This window comes from Epargyreus clarus, unplaced genomic scaffold (genome assembly GCF_041222505.1).
Source record: "Epargyreus clarus isolate Ecla_fem2 unplaced genomic scaffold, WU_Ecla_fem_2.2 ptg000029l, whole genome shotgun sequence".
Taxonomy (NCBI): Eukaryota; Metazoa; Arthropoda; class Insecta; order Lepidoptera; family Hesperiidae; genus Epargyreus; species Epargyreus clarus.
This window is the reverse complement of record NW_027332235.1, coordinates 7182491-7205761: the sequence shown is the minus strand read 5'-3', so window position 1 is coordinate 7205761 and position 23271 is coordinate 7182491.

Sequence of the window (23271 nt, the reverse complement as noted above, 5' to 3'; positions counted from 1 at the left end):
TTTATAAGACTTCGTTGTTAAAACTATTAAACTTTGTGCGTTTTACTTCGAGTTAAAATCCAACAAAATGAATTGTCTCCTTACTAACGCTGACATATTTTAAGTAAATCTGATAAAATAATAAAATTTCCATCCATCATAACAACACAACGTTCAAAGAAATTATTAGCAATTCCTCGACAAGGCTTCTTAGGTTGCAATATATTTTCTTAGACATGGAATTTCCAGGTTATTTTTAGGGTTCCGTACTCTAAGGGTAAAAACGAAACCCTATTCCCAAGCCTCTGTCCGTCTACTGTCTGTCACAGATCATCATCTCTTAACCGTAATAGATGACACTTGAAATATTTAAAAAGTGTATAACTATGGTCGATGCAACAAAAAATAGAGAAATTGAGACAAATAAAAACAAGCCATACAAGAAACCGTTATTTACTCGTATCATCATTTTTCGCCCTATTTATTGAACCGTTAATACATAGACAGTTCATAATTTCACAATGCATTTACTTGTATGACTATCATTATAACAAATACTTAATATAAAAATATATGAGAAATTGTTGCTACGGAATCCGTATACGGGTTCGATTCGCACTTGACCATTTTTTCCAGCTATTTCTATTAAAGTCACTTCTATGTAATCAGGCTTGGGCCGAGAACTCCACTCTATTTCATAAAAACCACGATGTATTTTTATAACCCTCTTACAATATTTACCTTTTTAAAAATAAAAGCGGTTCGGGACAATGTTGAGTCCAAGTTAAAAAAATGAGCGTGATATGATTAAATTTATTACCCGCGTGAGCCTCGTACCAAGGTTCTAAAGTAGTGTACCAATTTTACTTCTAAAGTATATCATTTTATTTCAAACACAATTAATTAATTGACAGATAACTGTTTGTATAGTTAATTGATATGAACTAACAAATCTATGGAGCTTTTAACGTCCTGTTAGAATTACTAAAAATTCGTTTTAGACAACAATAACTAGCCAGTAGGTAGTACATAACAGTAGATCGAGAAATGGTTAAACAACTGGTTTCTAGAAAAAAATAATTTATTCGGCAAAATACATAAGCATTAAGCACTATAGCATAAGAAAATAATAAAAAATATTATAACCCTTTTAAACCGAAAAGGTATCCGCAGGTACTCAGCTTTTTGTTCCACAGGTACTCAGCTTTTTGTTTCAGGTAAATAACCGTTACCTGCAATGCTGGTATGCTGTAGAGCCTATATTATCACATTGTGCACGAATTAGAAAATGGTACTTATTGCAAAGTAGCCAACAAAAATGTCGTCTTTATAATATTGATACTATTATAATTTATTGTATATATTGCCGCCTATAACTTGGACCACATGAGTAAATCTGCAGATGTAGCAAAATGTAGCAAAACACAGCGCACTCATTTATCCCATCTGCGGTATACCGGAGACACTTGTTTTACAATGGGAAACTGCTTGAGCTTCTGTCAAGCCTTGTTAGAGGCCTTTTTACTCAACTGCACAGGGTTTTTAGAGCGTATATCTCATTCTTTAACTCTCCGTTAAGCTCAAACGGCTTGATGGATTTAAGCACACGAAGTGTTGTTGGATTTGTCTATATTGTGGAAGTGACACAGGCTATATTTTTAAGCAAATGTAATCAACCACAAATAGAAATATTTCTATATAAATCATTGAGCTCACCGCTGCAAAAAGTCGGAATTATTGAATAGTGCACAAATTAGGGTGCCGTAAAAAACCTACAAACATTAGTTAAGAATTTTCATGAAAATCGGTAAAACCGTTTACAACAAAGAATTACAAACACACGTATACAGGTATCGTATATAACATATGATATAGGTATTTACGTAGATACACAAACATGCATGAAGTACATAACTCAATTATCCAACTTGAGCTCACCGCTGCAAATACTCGGAATTGTTGAATAGTGCACAAATTCAAGCGCCATATAAGGTCTTCGACCATTAACAAAAAGCTTCACGAAAAACATACAAACCGTTTAGAACAATAACAATTACAAACATACGTATACAGTACGTATATAATGTGTAATATACACACGTGCATGAAGTACGTATGTCAATTATCCAACTTAAGCTCACCGCTAAATACACGGAATCGTTGAATATTAAACAAATTCAAGTGCCATATAAGGCCTTCGAGCATTAGCAAAAAACTACACGAATACTAGTCGAACCGTTTAGAACAAGAACAATTACAAACACGTATGCAGATGTCGTATATTAAACACGATATACATAGGTGTGCGCATACGTGAAGTACGTAACTCAATTATCTAACTCGAGCTAACCGCTGCAAATACTCGGAATTGTTGAATAGTGCACAATTTCGAGACGAGAAATTATTTAAGTTGTGAATGTCCCTTTGACTCGAAAATAGCTTTTAGAAACAACTTCTGAAGGTACTACGTTCTCTATAAATATTTTAGATTACTTAAAGCTGAGTTATTTCATATTTTTATGTTCTAGTAATGTCCTTCGAAAATCGGAAAAGTTATCCTTAAAAAATGTATAATGTTTGAAAAAAGTGTAGATTTGTGTGTATGTGTTTGTGTGGTAACTTCTACATACATCTTATGGTCAGTGGCCACTGTCACCCATGTACATATAGAAAAGAGGATCTACCTTTTTTTTGTTTACGAAGGGGAAAACCTTCAAAAGGTACCCGACGACATGGGAGCGAAGCCGGATTATGTGGGTTTTTTACCGCACTAAACCTCCCCCAGGTGGCCGTCCTCAACGCTTGTTGGAGAACTCCGGGATCCGGGGACTCCGGGAACACAACCGGAGTCCTCCAAGCGCGTCGCCCAACGGGCCCTGGGGGAGCAGTTTTGGCTCCTCCCACACCATCTGGTGTTTACGACGGTATGCGACCACACATACCGTCGTCCTTCCCGGGGTTGCTTGCTGGACGGATCGAGCACCCACTCTTGCCGCCCGCAACCCCGGAAGCCCCCATTTAGTCGCCTCTTACGACAGGCAGGGGATACCGTAGCCCTATTCTACTCCCGAGACTACAGGGACAAAAGAGGATGTACCTAAGGTCGACCGTAAATGTATTGTCTTTCTAGAGGACTAAGATAGCCTTATACCTAAAGTAGTCTGCGTCCATAGCCCTCCACCGAACTTTGTTTTGTTTTGCTTCACACTAGAAATAGGTGATACCTCCCCGGGCGATCCATACTGCTACCACCAAGTGGCAGAAACTTACATGTAAACCTGATATCACTTAACAGTAAGCTACAACTCAAAATTAAACTCTTAACCGGTTGTAAGTAATACCATAATGCTACTACCTATAATAGTGGCAGAAACTTGTATATAAGCCTTTTAACCCGTAACAACAAACCACAACACAAAATCACCCGCTAAACGATGTAAGTGATATCATTATGAACCACAAAACCGCCTTCAAAATTACTATGCATTAATCAAATACCATGCATAAACTAAACGCTATCCCGACATTCCGTTAATTCCCTGCTTAATAACGTGGAGTATCCGAACGCAATGTCGCGAATTACTGTCGTTAAATGTTTCAAATACTCCGGAACATTCTAATAACAATTTCGTTAAGATTCTTGGAGTTGCCTGTGATACTTTGGAATTAAGTGTTTAGTAAAGGAAGTACAAAATAACGTTGAATGTCAATGGCTTAATCGACGTTTATTTTTTGGGATTTTCTTCCTTATGACTAGTGGCAGAAACTTACATGTGAACCTTATAACCAGTAACAACAAACAACAACACAAAATTACCCACTTAACTAGGTGTAAGTAATATCACTATGAACCACAAAACCGCCTTCAAAATTACTATGCATTAATCAAATACCATGCATAAACTAAACGCTGTCCCGACATTCCGTTAATTCCCTGCTTAATAACGTGGAGTATCCGAACGCAATGTCGCGAATTACTGTCGTTAAATGTTTCAAATACTCTGCAACATTCTAATAACAATTTCGTTAAGATTCTTGGAGTTGCCTGTGATACTTTGGAATTAAGTGGTGTAAAGGAAATTAAAAATGCTGTTAATGGCTTAAAAGTACACACAGTAAAGTAAAAAATACTGGTGAATGTTAATGACTTAATCTACGTTTATTTTTTATCTTATGTACGTTTATTTTTTGGGATTTTCTTCTTTATGAGTGATAAGATTGTAGTGCTCGACTAGTGTCGGAAAGGATCGAAATTAATCTGTTTATTCCAAAAATTGCAAGTAAGTAAAACAATTTAAACTTCAGCATTCTACGAATAGATGCAAAACTTTTAGTTATAAGAGTCTTGATTTGAAAGACGAGGGTTTTGTATGTAGAACCCTTTTTGTTTCATACTAATCCAAGATGTTACAACTTAGTCTTCAGGGGTAACACACCTAATTTTTTCTTTTTTTTATAATATAGGAGTAGCAGACGAGCATGCAGTCCACCTGATGGTAAGTGGCTACTGCCGCTCATGGACGTCTGTGATCAACCCCACCTACTCGAGGTCGGCCACAGATGCGCCGCTACCCCTGAGGACTAAGCTGGAACGCCTCAGTAAAGTATGTCTCCCTTACCACACCCTTCAACACGGAACACAGCACCGCCTAACACTGCTGTTTTTAGGTAGAAATAGTTGTGGTGGTGATGCCACCTTCAGAACTAATGATTTCATAGACTATAAAAAATCAAAATGATGATTTAGAGCACATGACTATGATGCTTGCCAAAAAATATCACCAATATAATTCCAGTAACGAAAAATTTAAGTAAAATTAAAATCATCGGAATTTTCTTGCGACTTCTAGATTAAATACTCGTATACCTAAATACTAGGTTAGGTTAGATAAAGTACTAGGTCGTTATACGCTTACCTACTTACATTTTAGATTTTGGCGTTGAACACTAAAAAGTACTCACGACTTATACAGATAGCTGGGTACTTTACATAATCACTCAGCGAATATATGCAAATTAGTCAGCCTATAAAGCTTTCCGAAGGCTGACATTCCCACGGGAGTATTAAAAGTAAAAACGTTAAGACGAACTCCTGAATCTGAAGAATTCCAGAGAATACATTAACGTTTACGTTAAATAATACAGGGATGGTAGAAGTTTGAGTTTGTATTTTGGACGAAACGAGATTTGTATCTCAGACATCTTCATCTTAGAATATTACTACGATAATGTAAACATATTACAAACTGACAAACTCTTTATTATTTAACATAAAATACTACAATAACAATAAAAATAAATTAAAATTGACTGAAAGAAAGTAACATTAAAAAAATAGAGATGTCTCGCTGTATAGCGAGATTAATTATTTGAGCAAAAAACAGCTGCCAGCCCTCTGGTCACCCGAAGCGAGGATAAGCCTGTAGGATGTCCCACAAGAGATGTCTCTTTCATGAAATGTTTCATATCAGCCAATCCTTCCAAAATCCAAAATCTTAATTATCCATTAAAGTGTTACAAATGTTGGTCCTTTGGGTGCATAAGACGACACAATTTTACTTTTTACATGTCATGGGCCGGTTTATGTGAAACTAAATCCGAGTTAATGGGTGAAGGCGTAGCGAACAAACAAACTTACTTTCCCATTTACCATATTAGTTAGGATAGATACTTTGGTACTTCCATAAGTAAGAATCGTCTTTGTCCTTTTATTATGAGTGACACGACCCAGCTTTACCCAATTACAGTGGGTCGGGGGGCTCAGAACGCCGCAATGCATGGAATGGTCGGTTTAGATTTATCAACTTTTATTTTAGGACACGTCCCGGGAAATGGCCTCCTTAACATTTTATCCACGGAAGCACTTTGGATAGAGCCCTCAAATTGCATCCTTTCAAATTGGGCTAATAAAAATTTGGGTTTCAAAGTATATTTAAGGTATGTAGGGGAAAATTCCCTAATACTGGCCACTTAAGAAATTTTGAAAATTAAAATCATATATCTATTTTTTTATCGAGTACTCAGAGATGTTACCCTATTCGCATATATGTACATAGGTATACTAACATTATAGTATTAGCTTTAGTCTTGATAGGTCTGCTCCTATTCTTGAGGAAGAGATATGCTTTATGTTTACTAAATAGCAGCACCATATATAGATATTGATAAGAGAAGAAAGGGTTATTTAATACTAATAAATGTGCCAGCGAACTGACAAAACTGCCAACGATATGGTCTATGGCTTGTTTTTCTGTCTCTGATAGGAGACCTGTGTTTTGCAGTGGGATACAAAAGACGTTGACGAGGAAAAAAATGATCTCAAGTTGAAAAAAAAAGTATTTTATACGTCCGAAGTGCGGTCAAATGTTTTGTACGAAAAAGTAACACACAAACATTCATCCACACAAACATATTCGCTTATAATAGTAAAGTATAAGATCATACTTTACACTTTACATACGCTACATATGTATTTCTACAATTCTACTATCAAACCACGCTAATATTGAAGCGCCCTCTGGCGTTCCGATAATCACTTTCAGCTCTTGTCGGCGAAGACATGTAGTCATTTCGAAGTATAATTGGAACCACGATGAAACGATGTTTCGAGTAATAACTATTCTTGAATGAGCCTTGAGGTTTTGATGAAGATTTAATTAAATTCCAAATTGAAATAGACAGTCCTTATGTGATATTTCGACCATATTAATTGCATTGAGATTTTGTCTATTAACATGTTTGCTTAGACCAAAAGACATTCATATATAGTAGCAATTAAGGCTATAATTTTAGAAATAAACTAAAATAGTAATCACCACAATTTAAAAAAGTATTTTAATTATGGTGATATAAATATACATTTTATAAAATCAACTCCACAAATTATTGTAAAAAACTATCGAGAACTAATCTTAAAAATACTGTACATTTCGATATGACTTTTGATGAACTTGCTGAATAAGGTACTTTTTATTTCGCCAAAAAATAGAATTCTGTTAGAAAAAATTAAATTAGTTTGGGTTAAATTGGTTGGATAACTGAATGTATATATTTCTATTTTTATTTACCGCACATGGACATTTATAATCAACCCCAGATAAGTTCAAATCCCCAACTGAGGTCTACCACAGATGCGCCGATACCCCTGAGAACTAAGCTGGAATGCCTCGGAAAAGTCTGTCTCCCTTACCACACCCTTCAAACCGGAACACAGCAGCCCCTAACACTGTTGTTATTAGGTAGAAATAGGTGTGTCAAACCACAGAGGGTTGTACTTTTAAAACCATTTTATTTCATTTGTATAAACCAAGGGCAGAATATGTTTACTTGAACGTATTCTAATGCAAATACTCCATTCCAATTTCAACTTAGATGCATCAGAGCTTCTCAAGTTTCATTGAACATCACGTGGGACAAGTTTGAAAAACTTAGTTTCTATTTCACAAGTTCCAATGGATACCGCTTGATTAGAGATCTGACTCGAACATTTTAGATGCAATTTACTGGTATTCAGCTATGTATTACAAATGAATTATCACTTTCTATGAGAAGTAAAATATCATCATCGTTCCGAAATAGTACATTACGATACGCGTGGCCAAAGTAGCCTATTTTTGCACGGCGTGAAGTTAGCGCCCGAGCGCAGCGAGAGTGCTAAACGCCGTGCACATAATAGGCTACTTATGTCACAAGTATCGTATACTATTTTATAGCTCGTGTGACATAAACCCGCTTATACTTGTGAAGTAATATGAAAAAATATGATAATTATTTTGAAACTTATAAATGATTGAAACCTAAAAATTATGAATTAAAAAAACAATAAAAATGTGACACGACCAAAACCATTGAAATTTGATGTGAAGAAGTCCTGATTTAGAAAATTTAGTAATTATTCTGCTCTTGTGATAAAGACACATCTAACACCACACAAACGTCGAAATCTATCAAGCCATTTAGGCTACATACAGGCGTCTAAACCAATGACTTATAATGGGAACTCCACCTAAACGTTTTAAAGAAACATATGATAAGCAATCACATAATGTAGGCTAATACTTGACTTATACTAGTGATACAGTAGAAAATCGATTATCCGGACCTCAGTTATAAATATTCGCGATTATTCGGATTGACAAACGTGAACAAGTAACTTTGTTTTAATAACCCTTGTAAATCAGCCACATTTTGTGTGACGTGTGCATTTAAATTCCGGAAAGTCGCCAAATCGCAACTAAAAATTACTATAAAAAACAAAAACCTGATTGCTAAAAATATAGCTTATGTTATCTCCACAATTTAGATGAATCCAACGACACATCATATGTCAAAATTAGTGAAGTTGTTTGAGTTTGCCAAAGAATGAAAACTACATGCGTAACAAACATATAGTCGAAAAACAATACCTTCCTAAATCCGTTTAAATAGCTTTTCTTCATAAACTCAATTATCCAAATTTTCGATAATCCGAATGCCACAAACACAACAACAAGTAGGTCGCTTAGTCGAGATTCTACTATAGTAGTATTATGGCTGATTTTGATAATTATTCCTAATTTAAATACTATGGTGTGTAGCGAAAATACACAGTCAAAACAAACAATAAAATCGATAAAGCCCAACAGTTAGTCTTATAGTGATGCTATTGCTTAGTATATACACAATGGCAAAAACATTTATAAATACGTCCAGAATAAAATATTAACATAATTATAGCTTTAAACAAAATACTCATTACTCACTTTTAATTTTTAAATAGCACTTAAAAGTATGAAACGTTCATAGCTATGTTTATTTTTTACAACTGTGAGGGTAGTGTATTAATATTCGTACGGTGTAAAAATCGGCTACTTTTGACACAGAAATGCGTGGCTAAAATGGGGGTTTAGGTCACAGAGTGCTGTAAGTAAAGTTCTTAAAGGTGTGTACAATCTACTAATCATTACTTGGCCAGCGGAGTGGACTATGGCTAAAGCCTGTCTTCATCTGAAACGAGACCCGTGCCCAGCAGTGGTACACTAATAGGTTGATGACATGAAATTAATATCAGATATAATATAATATCAGGTGGCTCAGGTAATAGTCCATCGCACTGGCCAAGTACGAATTGGTAGACTTCACACGACTTTTAAGGACGTTTTTAAAAAATTTTTGGGCGTGTAGGTTTCCTCACAATGTTTTCCTTCATCGTTATAGAAAGTGATAATTCGTTCTAATACACACATAACTTTAAAAAATCAGAGGTGCTTGACTGAGATTCGAACCTCGGACACGCCGACAGAGAATCAAAGTTTCATCATCAACCCATTACTGTCCCACTGCAGGGCACGGGTCTCCTCTCAGAATGAGAAGGATTAGGCCATAGTCCACCGCGCTGGCCAAGTGTGTATTGGTAGACTTCATATACCCTTGAGATTTTTTTAATTTTAATTTCTACTACGCACATAATTTGAAAATCAGAGGTGCGTGCCTGGGATTTAAACCTCGGACCCCTCGATCGAGAGGCTGAGTTTCTTAACCACTAGGCTATCATTGCTGAGCTAAGTTTGAACCACTAGGCTATCACAACAATGAACAAAGGTACAATCAAGATAATATCCACATAGCACTATTTTCTTTATACACGTTGATATCTCATAACTCTATCGCGTAAGTTCTGAAGTTAGCAATTACACGCCCACATCATGTGGTTATGTATCTTAGAGCGAATGTTGGAATTAATTTTCTTACCTTTGACATAACTTTTAAATAACCGACTTCTAGGATCATTGTCTGGAATCATCTTGTAGAACATAAACTTATATTAACTTATAAATTTGAAATCACGGATCAAAGACTTCAGGATTTGATGAATAACTTACAATGTTAAAAATTGCATTTTTAACAGAACATAAAATTTAAGATGAAATAAAGATTGCCTTTTTCGTCAATAAATCAAAAAATATTAGGATTTGCGTATTACAAATATTCCTGTGTTTTTTGGTACCTTAAGTATAAAAAATGCATTTTAATTTGCCGTAAAATCCTTGAGATAAATTTTTCTATACGTTATTTTGAATTGAAATTAATCTCTCATATTTTAGGAGTGTTATTTCTTAGGTTTTTGAACTTGTTGACTAGACTACACCACTAGACTTTGAAAATCAAATCACTCGAACTGCTACGTAAATCATACTTGTTAAACACGAAGAGTATCAATTAAGTATGCAATATACATATACGCTTAAATCTTATATATAAAATTCCCGTGTTACAATGATAGTTACCGTAATCCTCCAAAACGGCTTTACCGATTTGTCTCCAAATTTTATATTCATAATCAGTAGGTTTGAGAATCGGCTACTATCTATTTTTAATACCCCTAAGTAATAAGGGTTGTTCACCCTTAACATTTTTTTATTTATATGGCAACACAACGTTTGCCGGGTCAGCTAGTAAATATATATAATAACGCTTTCTACACTCGCAGCCCCACACTAGGATTCCCTTTATCGTGGGTGCCATGGAAACACATACTGACAAACACACGAACACCCAGACCCAGAATAGATAGACTAAATATTTAAATTCGTCATTGTCTGGCCGGGAATAGAATCCGGAACCCTTTGCGCGTCAAATCGGTATGGTGCCTCTGCCGCCCCACGTGTGTCGTCACATAGTGAATTGATTGTGTAGTAGTAACCGATCTTCAAAGTCAAGCAACATAGTTCCTAGTCATTATCTTTTATATAGAGGTGTAAATTATTATGAAGGTAGTAGACCGCTTTGTGATTCATCTCCGCAAACACCACCTTTTTTTGTTTACTAGGGGAAAACCTTAAAAAGGTACCCGGAGCGAAGGGTTATGTGGGATTCTTACCACACTAACACTCCCCAAGCTGGCGTCCTTGCCGTTGCCAAGAGGACTCCGGGATCTCCTACGGAACGCAACCGGAGTCCTCGGAACGCGTTGCTCCTTCTGGCTCCGCCTAGGTGAGCTTCAGGACTCACCACACTGGTGTTCACGACGGTATGCGACCACACACACCACCGTCCTTCCCGGAGTTGCTTGCTGGACGGCTCGACCTCCCAATCTTGCCGCGCGCAACCCCGGAAGCCCCCTTTTAGTCGCCTCTTACGACAGACAGGCGATACGGTAGCCCTATTCTAGTCCCGGGACTACAGGGACACCGCAAAAACCACCTAATTTGCTTAATAACGGCAGTGTTAAGCGCGGCTGTGTTCCGCTTTGAAAGGTGTGGTATAGATGACATATTTACCCGAGATACAGAGAAGCGTGGGAGGATCTTGTCTTATCTGGGGTTAAGTACAGATGTGTATGGGCGGTAGTAGCCACTAACCATCAGGTCTGCAGACATGTACCTCTGACTTTTCAGTATTTTTGAATACATATATGGTTATCCATTTCATAACCACGAGAATTTCAACCACGCTAAATTACAGCCATTCTCTAACGGCAATAAACACCTACTTAAGTGATCTAAATTACAATTTCCATTTATTACCATGTAACTACGTGTTCTATTACGTTTCAATTTCCCATTCAATTACTTTCTTGTTAACGCTTGTTAGAAGCTCTTAAAAGCTTATTATGATCCGACGTTTATTGTGCGATTAATGTCACTTGGAAAATTTTACCCTCAAGAAATATAACTTGAATATTAATTAGTTGAAGGTGGTAGAACCCTTTGTGGTTCGACTCCGGTGGCACCACCGCCACACCTATTTCTACCCAATAACAGCAGTGTTAGGCGCTGCTGTGTTTCGGTTTGAAGGGTGTGGTAAGGGAGACAGACTTTTCCAAGGCGTTCCAGCTTAGTCCTCAGGGGTAGCGGCGCATCTGTGGCCGACCTCAGGTAGGAATATCTAATCCTATCTGGGGTTGATTACAGATGTCCATGGGCGGCAGTAGCCACTTACCATCAGGTGGACTATATGCTCGTCTGCTACTCCTATATTATATAAAAAAAATTAATAAGGAAGGTTTCAAATTATATTGCATAAAAGAACAAAGAGAATATCACGTTTATAGCTTTCCGTCCTGAAAGAAAAAAACAAAACTCTATTACTCAGCCTCCGCTGTCTGTCTGTCACAGGGCTCTATTTCTTGAATCCACGGAACAATAAAAACTTGAATCAGAATAGATAGCATAAATAGATACTTTTTACATAATAAGTATAACGGTGGCCGCTATCTACTCTATCAATAAATACTAAAAATATATAAATCTTGAAAATAAATAGGGGTCGCCATACAAGAGACCCAAATTTGTCGGCGTTTTTATCTATTGAACCTTAATAGGTACACAGTTAAAAATTTCACAATGCATTTACTTTTATGGATGCTACATAGATTAGTCAAGATTACTTACTCCTAACAAGAAAACGTACCCAGTTTTGAGAATTGAAATAGTTGCGTAAAAAAGTTTTGCCACGTCTCCGTGCTAAAACGTCCCTAAAATATTTGAAATAATTACTTATTTATTATGTAAATTACGCAGTATTAGTTATTTATTCGTAAATTTTCTCTAAAAATGTTTTTATTTGTCAAGAATTCAAAAAAAGAACTTACTAATAAGCCGTGTGTGGCATCATTCAATTTCAAGGCGACGAAGTATATTTACTTTTATGGGCTGCTATATAAAAAAACAAATACTAAAAATAAAAATAAAAACAATGAAAATTTGGCAATACAGAACCCAGTACAGTACGCCAGTACGAGTCGCATTACCCAATTATTTTAAAACAGCACTTACCTTACTTAAGTACTGTACCGTAAGTACTAGATACCTTTTCCAGGTTAAATTTACAGCGCCCTCAAACAATACACCTGCGACCAGCTTTATTCATAAACACTTTGAGTACACAATTACTTTTGTACAAAGGTCTTGGACAAAATTTCTTTATTTTTATTTGAAAGCTAACGCCCATATTATTTGCTTTTTTGTCTGTATGGTGAAAATACAAGTAATTTGGAATTGTTTTTCTAAATTTATTACCCGATGTTAAAACATTTTAGGGCGTACCACGGCTATCCTTTGAACTTTACTATGAAAAAATATTTTATGGTGATGTTCATTTGATACTCAGCGCGGCATAATTACCATTATTTTGTTCAGTTCATGAATTTATATGCTTTAAAGGGCGTCTTATTAAATTTAATCAATTTTAATCTAGACACATCCAACGATACCACATTTATGAAATTATATAACCTTAGATGATATTAATATGCAGACACAGGAGAACATTTTCATTTTAACCGGTATGTATTTATGACGTACGTACATATATACAGACTGAATTTTTCAAATAGGCCTTCAGGGCCAAATCCGAAACTATAAGGATTAGCGAAAATGCTGAAAGAAGCAAAGAGGCCGATTTTCATAAAAACTAAAACTGCATCGTTCGTTTTTCAAAATTATCCTTTTCCCTAGCCGGGAATTGTACGAGTTCATTTTGAAAAAAAAATACGTCTCTATATTATTCTTCTATCTGATAGTGTTGTTCATAAGGATCAAATTCCTATGCCTAAGTACATACCGATCAAAATTTAAAAGTTACTTTTTACTTCCCTGAACTCTGGTAAAAATCATAACCTTCCTCTTCGCCGCCCGGGTAAAAAAATGACGATCGTGAATGTTAATAGTCCCCAACTTGTCACGATCGCTGATGACCTGGTAAAAGCCGGTAACTGCCGGTAATTACCGATAATTGCTCACTCCGAGTCTTATCTATATTGCGGTGGAAGTGCGGCATAGCTGTTAATTTATCATGAGAACTTGAGGGCAATATTTAACGGCATTTTAGAGTAGCGTGAAGCTTGAAGTGTCTAAGTCGTTATGGTAATAAGAGTGAGATTGATGAAAAAGAAATGGTATCGAATTCAGGAGACAAAAAGTGTGAAATAATGGTCTTGCAAACATTGAAGAAACGGGAAAAATTAGCCAAGCGCAAGTCGAACTCAAATACGAAGGGGTTCGTATCACCAAAATCTTTTTTGCTTTTTTTAGTATTTATTATTGCTTCCAGTGCGGCATTGTGAGTGTTTAATTCATCATGAGAACTTGAGGGCAATATTTAACGGCATTTTAGAGTAGCGTGAAACTTGAAGTGTCTAAGTCGTTATGGTAATAAGAGTGAGATTGATGAAAGAAATGGTATCGAATTCAGGAGACAAAAGTGTGAAATAATGGTCTTGCAAACATTGGAAAAGGAAAAATTGGCCAAGTGCAAGTCGAACTCGCACGCGGAGCGTTCCAGACCACCAGTCTTTTCATTTTTTTGTATTTTAGTAATTATATGTTATAACAGCCGTATAAGGGTACAATATACTCAATTGTGAAAATTTGAACTATCTATCATTACGGTTCAATAGATAAAGCGAAAACGTCGAAAAATAGCGGTTTCTTCTATGGCGCCCCCATTTATTTTTAACCTTTTTTATTTTTAGTATTAATAAATTTGTTATACCGGTCACCGTTATACACTTCTGTTATACGTTATACTCAATTAGAAATTCAAGTGTCTATTACGGTTCAGGAGATACGAGCCCTTTGACAGACAGACAGCGGAGGCTTAGTAATAGGGTTCCGTTTTTACGCTTTGGGTACGGAACCCTATAAATGTTATGAGAACATCGTCGTCCATGCGTTATCAATACCAAATAGTATTGGAGTCTTAATTGTTGTACTTGTAACCATAAGAACCATAGAATTTGTGTTGAATTTACCTAGTAAATTATCAAAATGATTAATACCCCGTCTTCCTCAAGACTGGAGACATTTCCGACTAAGACAATACAATAATACGTTTATGTTACGAACATTTCCCGTATTCAAGATCCAGGCACAATGTCTAATCTGTCCTAGGGATGGCGATCTGAGATCGAATAATAAAGGAATCGGTCTTTTGGGCCAAAAAAATCGATTATTTTATTCGATCTCCAGTAATGGATCGATTCAGTGAATCGACCTCACAACCTAGAAAATAAAAAGTCTATATTTTCGAAGTTGGTTGACCATGTTATACCTAGACATTTTTTACTGACGAATATCTTTTTCAGTGCTTGTTTTGCTAGATGACCTTTTTTCGCTATTTTCGCCCTTTTTAACTGAACAGATTTTTGGAGCATCGATGCGTTGGGCCTCAATTTTTTTGTGAATCGATTTATTACACTTCGATTCGAATCGATTCAAGAATCGATATTTTACGGAAAGAAGCCATCCCTAATCTGTCCTGTGAGACGTCCCACGTACTCATCCGCTTACGAACATTCGTCTTCCGAATATATTCGGTAGATTTCAGAGAAATGTTGATACGTGTTTGTTTGCACTAGACAATAACGGTTCTTGTTTGTGCGAAAAACACGTACAAATTAAATATAAACAAACGGTGTGTTTGTAGGGAATTCAGTTATACGTATATGTAGGGTGGCTCAGTAGTCAATGATAAACAAAAGATCCTACACTAGCTTTATCATCAAACCATTATTGTCCCACTGCTGGGCACGGGTCTCCTCTCAGAATGAGAAGGTAGTCCTTAGTCCACCGCGCTGGCCAAGTGCGAATTGGTAGACTTCACATACCTTTGAGATTTTTTCTATAAATTTCTCAGGTATCCAGCTTTCCTCACGATGTTTTCCTTCACTATTTAGCTAGTGATAATTAATTTCTAATACGCAACTTTGAAAAATCAGAGGTGCGTGGGATTTGAACCATTAGGCTATCAACACACTAGCTTATGACGAGACAAATTCGATTTTTATTTTACTTTGGAGCGCAGATTCAAAAGTGGTTTTCAGTACAATTAGAATACTAGTGGTAGTATCTACCCTTTGAGATTCGTATCCGAAGACACTAATTTCTGTCTACACTCTTCAAACAAGTAATTAATTAAAAAATCAAAAAACCCGACTGCACTATAAAGCTAAAGTCGAATTTCCAAAAATTGTGAAATAGGCGTTTTATTATTTTTATCCAGAAAGCCAAATACATAGTTTTATAGAAGGTATCTGCTTAAAAATCAAAAGATCTTCAAACAATATTATCCTATTTTATCCTCGTAGAGCTCATTTACGCTAAATAAATACCCTATGAGTAAATTTCGAGCACTCTAAAGTACAGCGGTTTTCCTTTGCGTTGATCTTTATCACAGCAACACTACTCATTTAGTCAGAAAGTCATCTCAATATGTTTTATATATGTATATATTATATAATGTATGTGTAATATCTTTTAAGTTCCTTTATTTTGATACCCTACTCGATAGGTTTGGATTTTTTTTAAACGTGTTACTATTTCGCAAAAAAATATCCACCATTTACGATCTATAAAAGATCTATCCGGTGGTTATATTATCTCGTTGGGGTAGAATTTCATTATTTTTATCGAACAACCCTGATACAACGTTTTATAGTGTTTGCTTCAAAATTGACGGTTGTTCAAATGAACTTTTAACCCTTATTTAACCCTCTACGGGGTTGATTTTTCGGAGGGGGATAAATAAGTGCGTCCTTGTTCCTATCCAGAAAGCCAAATACTAAATTTTATAGTAGTTGCTTCAAAATTAAAGGATTTCAAAAAAACTGTTTTTTCCTATTTTACCCTCTTAAGGGAAGAATTTCCAAAAGGCCTTTCTTAGTACTTATTCACGCTATATAGAGAACCTATGTGCAAAATTTCAGAACTGTAAAGTCCTTGGTTTAGGCTGTACGTTGATTTCTGAAAAATGAAAAAGTCATTTAATTAGTCAGTCAGTCAGCCATCTTGCTGTTTTATATATATACAAATATATTTTTATAATCTACGTTTAATTTACTTTCATTTAATATCCCACTCGATAGGTTCGGTTCACTTTTTTTTTTAAATTTGTTACTATTTCGCGGCAAAAATTCACCCTTTTGATTTTTTTTTTCTAACACCTATCTAAGGACACTCGGGTCATTGAGACGAATGTAATGACACATTAACTGTCGAAATTCATCCAGCCGTTTGTAAGATCGGATCAAATAAAGAAAGACAAACATACAAGATACGCGCGAAAAACATAACCCTTCCTTGGCAGTCGGGTAAAAACAGAGCTATTACCCTGTTGTTTTAATCCAAAAATAGACCATTTTTAATATAGAAGTAGCAAACGAGAAAGCACTTCACATAACGGTATTTTTTCTACTACTACACATGGACATTTGTATGCAAGCCCAGATAAAATTATATTTCTACCTGAGATTGGCCAAAGATAGCGTACCTACGCCAGAGAGTAGTTGTGACACCTCGGATATGTCAAATCTATCTCTCTTCTACACCTTTCAAACCAGAACACCGCAGTGCTTAACGATTCTAAGCAAAAATACGTGGAACGATGATACCACCGGAGTCGAACCACGAAGGGTTCTACCACCTTGAAAAGTAAATTTGTAATTAAGTTTATAACTTAAATGTTACCCAAGATATTACTGTCAGAAATTAGATAAATTCTAGAAGGTACGGGTATTTTAGCGAAAACCTAATTAGATTGTAATATGTAATTAAGTAAATAATGAAATTTTCCACTTTACATAATTTTCTATAGCCCTCATATGAATTATATACTTACATTAAACGTAATTTAAGGACATCAGATGCTCCTCAAAACTTTGTCTTAAATTTTGTACAATGTCTGACCGAGAACGATGAACGATGTCTACATTCATAATAGCTTCTAATCATTTTTTAAAATAAAAACAGGTTTTTGATTTCAATTTTATTCTAGTTTACCAATTATTTATTTTCTGAAATACAAATCATACTTTTTTATATGAATTAAGTGGCCAATGCTTTCAGCCTACCTGGCGGTAGTATTCACTTCCTCCAGTGGACATCTGTAACCAACTCCTTATAAAACAGAGGTTCTACTCCTTAAGACTAAAATGGTGGCGTCAAAGGGCCGACTTATTGTCGAACGCATATTTACCATTAACATTATTAACGTGTGTAAGTAAAAATATCATATGCTCTATATTTTTAACTGACTTCCCAAAGAAAGAGAGGTTATCTATTCGACACGTATGAATTCGGACCTTACCTTCATTCATGATCACATCTATACAATTTTATATAACATTAATATAAACGTTAGTATGTCATCACTAAAAAGGGTGAAATAAAAAAAAATACAAAATAAAAAGTGTAGTGACATAGAACTCGGTTTTATTATTTTTGTTAAAATTTTATTGTAAGTTTTTTTAAATCATTGGTGACAATTGCGTTTAACTTTTCAGTGTGAATGGGGATTCTTATTAAAAATACATTATTAAAGAAACAACTGTTAGGTAACTGAATATCATTTAATTATAATATCGCTTATAGTTTCTCGTTGGTTCTGAAACAATACTTTAAACTGTCGTTTCAGAAGCTCCCGTATGTGGAGAGCTGACAAGTTTGAAGTTCCAAGTTGTTAAGTGGAAACTTACGAATGCCACTTCGGTACATTATGGTCTTAGATGGGTTATTGAAAATGGGTTATGAATAGGTATACGCTACACGTTTTTTGCAAATCCACGCTATTATCTGTCGACATTTATGGAAATTATTTTACTCGTAGTTCCAAGAAAATTTTAATTTATTTATACACTTTAAAGTTGTGATAGTTTTATCACATCGAAGTTAGACTTTGGAGACACCACTACCACACAAATTTCTGCCTAATTACAACAGTGTTAATTGCTGCTGTGTTCTGGTTGGAAGGGTGTAAAGAGTGGTAAGAGAGATATTCTCATTCGAAGTTTCAACTTAATCCACAGGAGAATCAACGCATCTTTACTTTACTAACCTTTTTTATTTGGCTTAAACCAATTTGCAGATTAATACAACACGACAAAACATAATTACAGAGATCAAAGCTTTAGGGCTTTTTACAATCTGATCTGTAGATAAGCAATGGCAATGTAGCGAACATTCTGTGCAGACTACATAAATATGTAGCAGACTGTCAAGTGGAATAAAAGATTAGTAGGTACTAAGTAGTAAGTCAGAATATAGTAGGATTTGTCCTTCTTTAGACGTTCCTCGCTTCACGTACCTACTAGATAGTAAATAGCACTTATTTCTGCTATAACAGTACCCTTACCATTACTTTTTATGTTTTGACAAATATGACTGTTTTGGTATTTGTTTACGTATTTGCCCATACAATTTCCAATCTGCGCCCCTAGCGGATTGCGTCAGAACTTGGAATTTGTATAGGCCAATACGTAAACAGATACCAAAACAGTAATATTTTTCAAAACGTAAAAACTCATGGTAAGGGTACAAAAGTGTTAAGCGCTGCTAGTTTCTGGATTGAAGGGTGTGGTAAATGCGATGTAATTATAAAGGCGTTCCAACTTAGTACTCAGCACCCTGTGAGATGTTTCATAGGATTGTGTTCTTCATCCTTACTTCCTTACTAATATTATAAATCCGAAAGTAACTCTGTCTGTCTGTTTGTCTGTCTGTCTGCTTGTCTCTTCTTCACGAACCGATTTTAATGAAATTTTGTACAAAGATAGTATGAAACCCGAGAAAGGACATAGGATAGTTTTTATCCCGAGAATACCACAGGAACTAGGGATGGCGATCTAAGATCGATTAATCGAAGAATCGATCTTTTGATATCGATTATTTTAATCGATATTAGTAAGGATTGAATCGTAAACTATGCATTTGATCAAGTGATGATCTTTAGCAAAGTTGTTGCCCACGAAGGTTTCAGAGTTGGTACGACCAATTTTCGCCGATGGTGCCACTGTCATTCCAATGAAGGTACGAATTTTTAAGTTTTATGTATGTTAGTATGTCATATTATTTTCTTTTGAACGCGGGCGAAGCCGCGGTCAAAAACTATTATACATAAGTAAATCGAACAGGAATATCAGAATTTTGCTTTTACTCTTGTACTCGTATGTCCAACGATATGCAAGATCACCATCGAAATTATATGGACTTATCTGAGGATTGCAAATGTAATTAATGTAATCCATAAAACAAAGTTGGAACGCCTCATATTTCTGTTAATACGCCCTAAAATACCTACCACCTTCAAATATACACGGAGAAAAATAAACATCTTATTTATCAACAACATGTATTGAATATCAATTAGCAAAATTTAAAGAGCAATTAATTAATCAATCATATTTTATGAAACCAATCATGGTTCCAACTTAAGCTCATTAGCACAAATTGATAAATTGATACATTTATCAATCAAATTATTCTTTGATGTTGAAAACGGTACGGTTGATTTTAAAATGATATAAATAAACCTTCGCGGTCATTATTTGAGCTTCGAGAGCAATTGAATGGCATTTGGTAACAAAATGAATGAAGCAATTTACTCTTAAAGTTAGCGGTTTGGTTAAGGGTTCATTACTCAAAAAGTAAAAACAGAACTCTGTTACTAAGCCTCCGCTGTCTGTCCGTCACAGGACTCTATCTCTTTAACCGAGATAGACACTTGATTTTTTCATATTGCTATGTTCGCTATAACAACGAATACAAAAAGAAATGGCGATACGGAACCCTCTGTGTGTGTGTGTATAAATTTAAACTTACTTATAGTTTCGTTAACAAGATGAAAAAAATCCTTTCTTTGTATATTTTTTGTCCTTTTAGTCTACTTTTGAATAACAGATGACCGTTATGGAGATATTACTAGTATTGGTGTCTAAAGGCCCAAAATGAATGCCTTTTGATAACTCTAAAATGTTCACAAAGAAAGACCTAATAAGTTTCTTTTCAATGGCTTTGTATTTTTCCGAAATGCTGGTTATTTTAAATACCATTTCCCTTTGTTCGTATTCATATCACCATTACACAATACACACACCAATAAGAAAAACTGATGCTCACATGAATATGTAGTACGAAATCCACCGGCATGATTAATAAGGCTATCTTTGCTATCTTTGGCAAATACTTAAAATTAAAAATTCATAAAAATTTATTTTCAATAAATTAAGTTACTTAAATAATATCAAAAGGTTATTTTCAGAACAATTAATTTGCTGTTTAATCGACATTAATACGAGGATCTTTTTTTGTTTCTTACTCGATTACTGCAACACCCATGTAGCGATTTAGAAAATACTAGTATTTACCCGCGGCTTCGCCTGCGTTTAAAAGAAAATAATATGACATACTAACATACATAAAACTGAAAATTCGTACGTTCATTGGAATGACAGTGGCACCATCTGGCGAAAATTGGTCGTACCAACTCTGAAACCTTCGTGGGCTCATGGACAACAACTTTGCTAATAATATCATCACTTGATCAAATGCATAGTTTACGATTCAATCCTTACTAATATCGATTAAAATAATCGACAATTTGGTCCAAAAGATCGATTCTCCGATTAATCGATCTTTGATCGCCATACCTAGTTCCCGTGGGAATTCCGGGATAAAAACTATCCTATATCCTTTCCCGGGTCTCAGACTATCTCTCTACAAAATTTCATTAAAATCGGTTCAGTGGTTTAGGCGTGAATAAGAGACAGACAGACAGACAGAGTTACTTTCGGATTTATAATATTAGCAAGGATAAGGATTAAAATTAGATGAAAAACTACAACCCTTCAGGATGGAAAATAATAGGAGATGAAGTTTTGTAATGGTTTGAATATGGCATTACTGAGTTCATTAATTAGGTTTAAAAAAAATCTGGTGTTCTTTCCCGTCCTAAAGGGTCCAATCCATCCATTTTGTCCAAGTAAAGATAGATAGACTTCACACACCTTAGAAAATATAGTAGTACAAGTATAATATGTAGAACATTAATTTTCTTGGAATTTTTTCGTCAACCATATCGCAAATGACTTCTTTAAATACGCACAATGCAAATAAACTTCAATAGTCAAAATTCCAGAATGAACTTCAGACACCCTGGACAGCTGATCAAAGCATAGAGTATCAAAACATTGTGTGGAGTTATTGAAGACAAACATTGTGCGCTATCTTGACATTTCTAATAATATCTTTCTGAAATGGACCCTAACGTGGGTTCCTTTATTCTCAGAATAGTACAATATTAGATATGTTCCCAAAACAACAATGAATCTTCGCACTTATAAGAGCTTTTGTACATTACTTGATCTTATCGGCTGTGGAATACAATGAATGGTGGTAGAGCTACGAGTATGTTTCGACCAGGGAGATACCACCGTGCCTATTTCCAGAATAAAGTAGATTACTTGTATAAGAATCGTAAAGGTGGTAGAACCCTTTCTGGTTTGACTCTGGTGGCACTACCGCCACACCTATTTCTGCGCCTTAACAATAGTGTTAAGCGTTGCTGTGTTCTGGTTTGAAGCGTGTGGTAAGTGAGACATATTTTTCCGAGGCGTTCCAGCTTAGCCCTCAGGGGTAGCAGCGCATCTGTGCCCGACCCTAAGGTCGGCCACGGCTTACCTAAGTAGGAATATATAATCCTATCTGGAAATTTCCTCTTATGTTTCTTAACTTTCAGGCAATTGTGATTTTCAAAGTTATGTGCCATTGCGTATTAGAAATTAATTATCACTCGCTTTAATAGTGGAGAAAAAAATCGAAACATAAAATAGTCCACAAAAGTATGTGAAGCTTACCAGTCCATTTTAGGCTACTTCTTGTTCTAAGAGCTGAATGGTGCTCAGAAGTAGGATATCAATGGGTTTAAGATGTAAAGAGGTACTAGTTAGGAAGGATAATTCGAGACTCCATACAATTCAACATTAGAGAATACTCTTTAAAAATTAAGGTAAAACATCGTGAGGAAACCTTGACGCGCAAATGGTTATGATATAAACATAAATGTGTCACAGTTAACCGTATTGATATTTGACTGAAACCACGTATACATTAGCATTTCGTTATTAACCGCTGCCGTATTCACCGTTGATGGAACTCGCGGCGTGAAATTACGGAATTACTACGCGTGGGCCGATGCGGATCATTTACATTTCAAATGAGAATCACGCGGATTTGTAATCAGAGTTCGGGAAGTCGGATTTCAGGTGGATTTAGAGAAACTTCAAGGTTTCTACACGATAGCCTTCCTATTAATTTGAAAAATTTCCTCTTATGTTTTTTAACTTTCAGGCAATTGTGATTTTCAAAGTTATGTGCAATTGCGTATTAGAAATTAACGATGCTTTAATAGTGGAGAAAAAAATCAAAACATTTAATAGTCCACAAAAGTATGTGAAGCTTACCAGCCCATTTTAGGTTAGTTCTTGTTCTAAGAGCTGAATGGTGCTCAGAAGTAGGATATCAATGGGTTTATGACGTAAAG